We start from the raw sequence: 9,076 nt of genomic DNA, 5'->3' as shown, positions 1-9,076 counted from the left end.
TGATCTAAAATTTCTCAGGGGAGCAATGGAATAAACCTGTAATAAATAGAGATTTTATTTATTGAGTAAGAAATGAGTATTACCCAGTGAGTGAGCCCATAGAAATTCTGAAAGAATAACAACCTAATAACTTCAGAATTTGGATATTAAATTTGTTCTAATTCTAGAACCATGATGCTTTGGTTCAGTAAGTATTCTCACAATTCTTGATGGCTCGATGAGTTCTTTGATATGTTTGGAGATATTTTTCATATTCAGGACCAGTAAATGTTTTGTGACGTATTATTTTCTCATGACTACATCTGGATTTGCAACCAAGGAACCAGTCTGTTAATTAAAATTAACTTCCATGTAATGGTTTCATGGAGATGCAATTTGAGACCTGTAGAAACAATTGTATGTAATCATCACTGGTAGGTTTCAAATTTTTTTACTACCAGTTCTGTGGGAGTGGCATGACTTGGTGGGCATGGCAGGGGAAGGGTACTGTAAAATCTCCATTCCCACCCCACTCCAGGAGAAGGATATTGTAAAATCTCCATTCCCTCCCCACTCCAAGGGAAGGTTACTGCAAAATCCCTATTTCCTCCCGATCAGCTGGGACTTGGGAGGCAGAGAATAGATGGGGGTGGGGCCAGTCAGAATTTTTACTACTGGTTCTCCAAATTACTCAAAATTTCTGCTACTGGTTCTCCAGAACTGGTCAGAACCTGCTGAAACCCACCTCTGGTATGCATGCATGCATTTTAACTACTTTTCTTACTTCTTACTTATACATTTAATTATTGAATTTTAGAAAAAAGACTTGAGAGTTTCAATCAAACATTGAAAGGCAGAATATTCCTGTTGAGTGCTGAATGTACCCATGACTTCTTTTAAGTCATTCTCTTCCCTTAATCCCTGTAACCAGCAAGCCAAAACCTGGAATGATGTGAGTACCCCCACTCAATTCTTTTTGTGAGAGATTTCTGGCAGTTTTGATTTAGAACTTGTTTTTCTATTTTTAAACTTTTTCAAAACTTGGAGTTTTCCTGAACATGCTGATACCTCCCCTGGCTACTCAGTTGTTCTGTGTACACTGTCTTCATAACTCAGTTCCTAAGTTTAGTGTCTGAATGTACTGTATGTAGCTTAGTAGACACTGAGCTTATTTTTAAAATGATGAGAATTTCTTTTAGTGTTGTAATGTTACTATAACTTTCCATACAAATTGTATATAATTTTATTAATTCTGGGTCCCTGAAGGAGGGTGGAAAAGGAATGGAATTACATGGGTATAGATTTGATTCATTTTTGTGTATTTATGATAGTTAATCAGATTTCACGAGAACCATATTAACTAAAAACTGTTTTTACTCCATTTTAACATCCATTGGTAATGACAAGATAGTTCAGACACAAAATAACTGAATATTTAAAATATTAGTTAAGAGAAACATTTTTCCATTCCCAATAGTTTTGTAAAAATTCTCTCATCAGTGTGAAATTTTATCAGTTACTCTAAATTGGCTGCTTTTCCATAGATTGCCAAGCCTTTGTGAAACTTTCTTGTCCCCTTGTGGCTAGAAGGTCCATGAGGATTCCAGATTAGTCCATATAAATTGATATAAACAAATGCTTTTAATATTTTAATATATTTAACAGTAAATGTATGCAAGGAGTAACAGCAACCCAATACAAATAAATAATAAATAGAGAAAAAACACTGGTATATTTTTCCAATATCTGACTTGTTTGTTGAATTACCCTCACTCTGTGTGTGTGTGCATGCGTGCAGGATGTATGATGCATCTTGTTTGGTTATTGGTTATGGTGGATGTTCTGTGATTTCCAGCTAGCAACACCATCTTCTACTTAAAGTCAATTGGACTGAGAAAATGAACAAAGTATATGCGTAATGGATGCAAGATAGTAAAGAAATACAGTGTTAAAATGTCAGTTAAAATTATCTTTTATTTGGGCTAGATTTTTCCAGTAGTCAAGTGCAATGCTAATGGATACCATATGAATTTGAAGAGAATTTTGCTAGATAAGTGCTCTATGTGTGAGCCAACCTAGAGGCAATATAATTTCCACAGTCATATTAATTTCATAATTTTGGATATATTTCTCTTTACCTTTTTGAAAGGGAGCTGATTTAACTGTCTATGCTATGGAATTGCTATGATTCTTTTCTGATATATTCTTCTGAACTGTTAGTTTTCTTCCTAAGTAATATATATACAAGCATCTTTTTTTTCTCAATTTTTTTTAAACAGACAAACATACAATACATCTTTTCTGAACAGAACATTGACCCGGTCAATTTTTTTTCATCTTTAACACAATTTTGTACATTCAATTTTTAGCATAACATTTATTTCTCTCTAATTTAAAAAACTCTAATGTTACCCTTCATCTTAACTTAATTCAAATTTTTCTTTTTCCTCCCTAAAATTTGATCCCCTTAATTTGCATTGATAACATAATACCATCTCCAATTATTTATCAAATGTACCAAATAATACAATTATTTCACATTTCTACATCATTCAATATATTAATAAAAACCAATTAAATCTAAATCTTACCCCCAATATGACAACTATTACAGTCTTATATGTTAAATTTATTCATATTTCTAAATCTTATTGCAATTTTTAAACTTCCATACATTTTTGCCCTTCCTCTTAACTTCTATTCCTAATATAATTCAATTTTTCTTTTTTCCCCTAAAATTTGAACCCCTAAATTTGCATTCACACAACATAATATAATCTCCAATTTATTTATCTAATATTCCAAATAATACAATTATTTCAGGTTTTTGTTATAGTTTCCCTAATTAATTAAGAGTATTCAATAGAAAATCAATTAAGTAAAAATCTTAATTCAAATAATACACCATAATGCAATTCCAAATCATTTCCTTAAATTCTCTCTATTCCCAATAGTACAATTCAACAACTTTATAGAAACCAAATAAGTATGATTTTTTTCTACTTAGTTCATTGTCCCATATTATTTCAACTTTCTTTTCTTTTTTAGTTCAATTCCAAATATATAATTAAAAGTATTCCAATTATTACCATTCTCCTAATTACTTAAGACTATCCCAATTATTACATTCATCATACATACATATGTTAAATTGCTTAGTTAATATCACAATTCTCCCTTTCCATTTTTGTATTTTTTTCTTTCCCTTTCTTTTCTTTTTTGCTTTAAATTCCTGAACTCTCTCCTCCCTTTTTCTTATCTTTCCACTGTTAATCCCAGTGTAATCATTTTGTCTTTTAAAGTCATAAACTCTTCTGTTTTTCTCTGCATTTCTCCTTATTTTCCATCCCTTTTCTCTTTTTCTTATTTTCCCACTGACAATCCCAGCGTAATCATTTAAGTCTTTTATATTCTTTCTATTCCACCCTCTTTTTCTTTGCTTCTTTCCCCCTTTTCTGTTTCTTCCATTATTAATCTTAATGTAATCTCTGAAATTCTCCTTTTTATTATTACTAGCCCCATAATCATTTAGTTTTCCATAGTCAATCTCTTTGTCTTTGTCTTCTTCTTTATTATTAGTCTCTTTTTCTTGCTTCTTAATTATTTCCTTGTCCATCTGAATAAATTCTAAGTCATTTTTTAGTTCATCAGGTTTCGATTTTCCATGCAATATTATAGTCATTTCACTTATTTCCATCTCCAATGATAATGTTGTGGCTCCGATCCCCGAGCCCATCTTATTGGAGGAAGAAGGCTCCAAACATGAAGGAGAGGAGCCGGCCAGGCCTCCCTCTCCAGGCCCCTCCTCTCTGGCAATGCCTCAGGTGTCTGCCGAGGGAAAGGAGATTGACCAGGAGCCAGGTGTCTCCGATGACAGCGATGTGGGTGATAAATCATTCCTGGATCCACGCCAACGAAGGCGAGATAAACGTTTGCAGCAGATGAGGAGGAGTGCCAGGGATTAAGCTGAGTCACTGGACCACACCCCACAGGCTATATAAGAGAGTGTGGTGGCCATTTAGACTCTGTGACGGACAAAGCTAACTTCTGGCTAGTCACTTGGTACAACGCCTGATCTGCTGAAGGTTTCATGTTTGAGCTGGACTGTTTTGAAAACTGTGTGTATTAGTTGGTGTTATCTGGTGGAGGAACACTCCCTCTTCTTGTAGTAAAGCACTTGGCAGACGGTTATCGTATTGCTGCTAAGTTTCTGATAACGAACCTTGTGTGTGCCGAGTACTTCTTTAACCCCCGGCTGGCTGTTTGTGTGTGTGTGGGGACGGGGACAGAACAGATAAGTACATTGTTTTCATCATTTCCTTAAATTCCTCCATTTTGTACTTTTTCAGTTAATATTATTCCAGTTTCAAATTGCGTTGTAATCCTCCTTTAATCGTCAAAGTCACACTGATAGTCAAACCAAGCCTCCTTAAAGATTCACAGCTGTTTCTTTCAAAGTTCAAGGTTTATTATTCTTTTTTTTCCAAAACAGAAATTCAGCATTGTAATGGTCTTTTTTTTCTTCTTCTAAAGATGGGTCTCTATAATCCACAATTGCAATCAGCAACCTAGAAAAATATCCATTTTGTTTGCAATCCGCAAACAAAATTTATTTAATTTTCCTTCTTCTTGCAAATCAGTTTAAAAACTCGGTCCAAATTTACACAGTCCAAATTCCAACTTTACTTTCCAAATTAATTTCAATTTAAAATCTTTAACCAATCCTTTCTACTGCTTTTCTTTCCTCTTTAAACTTCTTTTAAGGTTCACTAATTAGGCAAAAATCTTGCGGGTTGTCAGTTCTTCTAATTTATTTTTTTTAAGTTCTCCAAATATTTGAATCCAGCACACAATTTTCTAATCGGGTTTTTTTTTTTTCCACTTTGTAGCTTCCACTTTACTCTTCTTCTTCCGTTCTTTCTCCACGCCTATTAGCCGCTGTTAAACCACTTGGACTTTTATAGTTATTTTAAAAATAGTCCCTTTCTCTCTCTCTCTCTCTCTCTCTCTCTCTCTCTCTCTCTCTCTCTCTCTCTCTCTCTCTCTCTCTCTCTTCTGCCTGTGATTTAGCTGTCACTCACCCAGCACCAATGTTCTGCTCACTTCTCCACTCCTGCTCAGTGCTTGATCTGGTTGCCCCAGCTTAATTGGTGATCACAATGGCCGCCGCCCCTCACCACAGAGTCAGGGATAGTTTCCTCTGACCTCCGAGGAATTTGCCTGTTCCTCTTGGTCTTCCGAGGTGCCCCTCCTTCTTCCCTGTCCCTACAGGACAGATCCGGTCCAAAGACCCCTCTGCAGCGGTTTGTCAGCCTGGGATTTCGCAAAACTCATCAGAGCCCACTAATCCCCGACTGTCTCGCCGCAACACTTCCGGTCAAATCCTATATACAAACATCTTGAGTGCATGGTAAAATGATGGTTCATATAAGAACCTAGTAAGGGTTGCTATGCAGTAGTTGCAGAAACAATAGTAGCCACAAGTATATCCTAGCTTTCCCTAACTAAGTAGCTTCTAGATGTGTTTGACTTTTATTTCCATAATTCTCAACTAACATCTGGAAGGCACCATCTTGAGGCAGAATAAGTCTTATGTGAAGGTAAGAGTGCTCGTTCTACTTAACTGGACCAAAAGAACCGAAACATGATGAAGTAGAAGCAAATCTGCATATCTTCTTCGCAAGTTCAGTTGAAATTGCTGGAAGTTATTACAAGTTAATAGAAGGCTGAACCTCTTCCTATTCCATGATGTCTACTACAACACTAGGATTTTGTCAACAACAACCTATCAGAGGACTCAGGCAATGTTGGTGTGTCTGCAATATATATTCTGCGTTTATGTTTCTTATGGAAAGATCATAGAGTGTATTAAGCATTACATAAAATGGTAGTTTAAAAGACTGCAGGAGTAACGCACTACTCCTTTCATCTCCTTAGAAAGCAATAGCAATACAGAGCACTAAAACAAGATCAAATACAGGAAAAGATTGTTAGAAAAGATGATGACAATTATAACTGGGGGAAAAATTGCATTAAGAACAGTAATTGTTAGGGTAGAAAAATTTGAAGGCAGTTTGAACCACAATATTTTTTATTTAAAAATGTCTGTAGTGAGTTTATCTAGATATCTGGACAGAAAACAACTTTGGAAAACTCTAGATTTAAAGGAAAATTTTCAAAACTTGAAGAGATGAGTAATATGATTATTGTGCACAGAATGAGGATGTAACACAGACACTAAATGCTGTGTGTTGTCACAGCTTGATAACACATGAGCTATTTATACACAACTTTCTCGATTGTTTTTGATTGAATGCTGATGTGCCATCAAGCCAGTGTTCATATAACCAGACCTTCTCCAGGATAATCTGTTCCTATCCTGCTCCTTCTGGTTTTCCAACAATGTACTCATCACTGCTGCAACTGAGACCATCCACATTGCTGCTGGATATGCTCTTCTTCTTTTTCCTTCTACCTTCTCTTTCCTTCTACCTTCCAAGCATTACAGATTTCTCAAGAGAGCTAGGTTTTTGCATAATGTGCCTAAAATAAGATAATATGAGTCTAGTCATTTAGGCTTCAAATGACAATTCTGAATTCATTTTTCCTATGATCCACTTGCTTATTTTCTTGGCTATCTATAGGAGTCTTTGACAGCAGCTTTTGTTCAAAAATGCAAATATTTTTCCTATTCTACTGGTTGAAAGTACAGCTCTTGTTTCCAAAAACAGTTTGTAGTGCCTGCAAAATTCTGATCTTTATAGGTATAGATATATCACAACACCAGAATATATTTTCCAAGGCTTTCATTGTTACCAACTTCTTCTTTGTGGCCTATTTCTTGATCACTGATTCCTTTATGGTTGATAGCTGATTCCACAAAGGTATCCCCAGGTATCCACCTTTAATATCTCCATTGATAGTTTTAAGGCTAGTTGTTGCATCTATTGTCATTAGTATGATCTTCTTTATATTTAATCATAGCTTCATTTTTTCACTGTGCCCCTTGATTTTTATTATTAGAACTTCCAGAACATTTCCATTTTCAGCTAACAAAGTTGTGTTATCAGCATAACACAGGTTACTGATGTTTTTTGTCCAATTTTATAAATACAATAACCTTCTCCCAATCCACCCCTCATATATATTCTTCACATAGGCTGGTTGTGTGAATGTCTGTATGTGTGGCCGTGCACATGCATCTTGCTCCTTTAATGACTTTAAACCAGTCAGTTTCACAATGTTCCACTGGATTGTGATTTTTTTTGTCCCATGTATAGATTTCTCATGAGGACAATGATATGTTCTGGGATTCCCATTTTCTTAACGACATTTCACAGCTTGACATGGTTGAGACACAATAAGTCACCCAGGTTGGTTTCTTCTTCTTATTATTTTTTGGTAGTCTCTTTTCACATTCATCCTTAACAGCTTCTTTCATTTCATTCCACAGTTCCTCTAGTTCTCTAGCAATAAAGTTCAGGACTTCAAAATGATCCCTTGAAAATGGTGAGTATGTGCTGAAGATCATACTATTGGAATTAGTTGGCCTCTTCTGCTTTAGTTTGATGTGGAACATGCATGCAAGCAGTTTGTGATGTGTCCCAGAATCAGTCCTTGGCCATATCTTTGCTGTTATAACTGAACTCTCTACCTCCTTGTATCAATAATATAGTCAGTTTGATTTTGGTGTGCTCCATCTGTTAATGTCCATATGCATAGGCGTCATTTTGTTTGAAGAATGTGTTAGCAATAAAGAAATTATTGGATTGGCAGAAACTGGTAAGTCATCCTGCTTTATTTTTGTGCCTTCCCCCAATGGGAATTGAACTCACATGCCTCATTTTTGAAAGTTATGTTAGTGCAGATCCACATTTAAACAACCTTAACTTAAAATGCTAACATTAAGATTTACTATGCCTTGTATAAATGTTAGCGGTTAGATACATAAATAGTGACTTACAGGGCTAACCTAGATGTCACAGAGCTTCCAATTATGCATGTCTCTGATCCATTTCTTTCCTTATAAATCTTCTTTCAGCTAATAGGCAGGATTCTACACACCTAGGAGAAAATCCATCAATTATTGACAGTGTATCTGAAGTAAAGTAAAGACATCCTCAAGCTGAGCTTGACTTCCGGTGACTGTAGCAATGTAGTTTGCTTGACAGGATTATGGCAGTGGTTTGCAGTGCCTTTTTCTGGGATAATTCTTTAATTTTCCACTTCAGTTAATGTCCCTGGGATTCCCAGAGTGCATCTCCTCTAAATACTAATCAGGGCAATCCTGTTTAGCTTTCAAGATGGGCCAAAAACTGCTTGCCTCTGCCACTTGCTAGGTGAATATGAGGGGGGTGGGGAAGAGCAAAATCTCCTGTCTGAAAGTCTGATGTATCTGCAAGGTGATACTGACTGGGACATAATTAAAGAAGCTAGGTGATAGAAGAGCTACCAGCTCGGATGAAAAAACCCTAACAGTAAACAGACCAATCAAGGAACAACCAAGACCACACCCACCACTTTAAATACTCACAAATATTTAAAATGTGAACAAACTCCACCTCCCTACTGACACTGATGAAGTTGCCTAGTTTGGTAAAGAAACATTTGCAAGAAAACAGCCAAGCTTAGAGAGCATCAAGGACCACACAAGAAATATAATTTTAAAAAAAATCTTAAAGAAAAATGCTGTAAACAATAATTTACCTACCATATTAGTCATAATCCATCTTTACCACCTATGGGAAAAATTTGTAATTATAGTTATAACTTATGCCCTGTAGACAATACATACTTTCTACTTAAAGAAGAATTTAAGAGCCCTAGTGGCACAGTGGTTAGAACACAGTATTGCAGGCAAACTCTGCCTGCAATCAGGAGTTCAATCCTAACTGGCTCAGGATTGACTCAGCCTTCCATCCTTCTGAGATTGGTAAAATGAGGACTCAAATTGTTGGTGCTGACATTGTAAACTTTATATTTTATTAATTACAAACATTTGTAAACATTGTAAAAGAGAGTGCTGTAAAGTCCAATGGAGTAGTATATAGGTATCAGTGCTATTGCTAAGTATTAACTTATTGATCCTTTTTTAAAG

The sequence above is a fragment of the Pituophis catenifer genome, unplaced genomic scaffold (genome assembly GCF_029215685.1).
Source record: "Pituophis catenifer annectens isolate HBS135680 unplaced genomic scaffold, rPitCat1.0.hap2 SCAF_3, whole genome shotgun sequence".
Lineage (NCBI taxonomy): Eukaryota > Metazoa > Chordata > Lepidosauria > Squamata > Colubridae > Pituophis > Pituophis catenifer.
This window is presented reverse-complemented; position numbering follows the sequence as displayed.